Below are 1,776 nucleotides of genomic sequence, written 5' to 3' on the forward strand. Positions count from 1 at the left end.
ACCTGGCCAACCAATTGGAGGAGATTATTTGTGCCCATTCCAAAGAGGTAAAGCAACTGAACCATCCAATGGTATTATTAGTAATATCAGATGCAAGTAAAAAACAGCTGCAACAGTACATCGACAGAGAACTGCCAGAAATTCAAGCCAGATTTAGAAGAGGACATGGAACTAGAAATATCATTGCTAACATCAGATGGATCGAGAATACCAAAAAGATGTCTACTTGTGCTTTATTCACTATGCAACTGCTTTTGACTTTGTGGATCATGACAAGCTATGGATAACATTGTGAAGAATGGGTATTCCAGAACACTTAATTGTGCTTATGAGGAGCCTATACTTAAACCAAGAGGCAGTAAAAAAGTAGCTGATGAAGATCAAAGACTATAACCTTCAGTATGGATTGTGCCTCAAATGTAAAGAAAATAAAAATCCTCACAACTGGATCAATAAATAACATCATGATAAAATGGAGAAAAGATTGAGCTTGTCAAAGACAACAATTTGCTTGGATTCGCAATCAACACTCCTGGAAGCAGCTGTCAATAAATGAAATGACACATTGCATTAGGCAAATCTGCTGCACAAGACCTCTTTAAAGTGTTGAACAACAAAGATGTCAGTTTGAGGACTAAGGTGCATCTGACCCAAGCCATGGTATTTTCAAGAACCTCAATATGCATGTCAAGTGGACAATGAATAAGGAAGACCATAGAAGAATTGCTGATTTTGAGTTAGGTGTTGGAGGAGAATATGAAAGTAATGTGGACTGCCAGAAGAACAAACAAATCTGTGCTGGAAGAAGTACATTCAGGATGCTCCTTAGAAGCCTGGATGACAAGGCTTTGTCTCTCATACTTTGGACATGTTATCAGAAAGGGCAAGCCCCTGGAGAAGGTCATTATGCTTGGTAAGGCAGAGGGTCAGTGAAAAGAGAGGAAGACTCCCAACAAGATGAGTTGACACAGTGGCAGTAGCAGTGGGTTCACGCATAACAAAAATCGTGAAGGTGGCTCAGGGCCGGGCAGTGTTTAGTTCTGCTGTGCAAAGGGTCACTACGAGTTGGAGCGGACTCAACGACACCTAACAACATCCACATTTGGACCTTTACCCAAATCCTCTCAGGCTGCTAAAATACATGCTATTCACCGCCCGCTGTTCCCACTTGGGGTAATCAGAGTTGAAGACAAATACTTGTAGGGGCTTGAAATAGGTGTCATTTCACTCTCTCCCCACCAGGAGGCCTTCTATTCCTGCTACTTTTTAAGACTAGAGTGAAACCTTCAGTTTCAGTATGGGCTTGGAAGCCCTGTCAGAAGTTTTGAAAAGCATTTAGCCAGTGCCCGCCAGCATGTTCTTCACATGCAAACCTATTGCCTAGAGCGGATCAAGGAAGCTGGTGGACCCTGGGGGTCAGGAGTGTCCGATTTCCTCGTTTGACAGATGAAGAAACAACAGAGGCCCTGTGAGGAGAGCACCTTGGCTGAAATCACTCAGCCAGTCAGTCGGGGGACACCAGAATTCAGCAAGCAAAGTGTTCGAGTCTCCCCTGTTAAGGAATGAATTGTGTTCCCAAAATATGTGTTGTTTACATGTGGAGAAAGATGTGGCAGGCTGTTTCCATAAAGATTTGCAGACTTGGAAATCCTATGAGACTGTCTTATAGGGTCACTATAGTTGGAATTGACTCACTAGCAGGGGACACTTGTGGAGGAGGAGTCTTGGTGCCGCAGTGGTTAAGCATTCGGTTGCTAATTGAAAGGTCAGTGGTTG

Source organism: Chrysochloris asiatica, unplaced genomic scaffold, assembly GCF_000296735.1.
Source record: "Chrysochloris asiatica unplaced genomic scaffold, ChrAsi1.0 scaffold00312, whole genome shotgun sequence".
NCBI classification, from domain to species: domain Eukaryota; kingdom Metazoa; phylum Chordata; class Mammalia; order Afrosoricida; family Chrysochloridae; genus Chrysochloris; species Chrysochloris asiatica.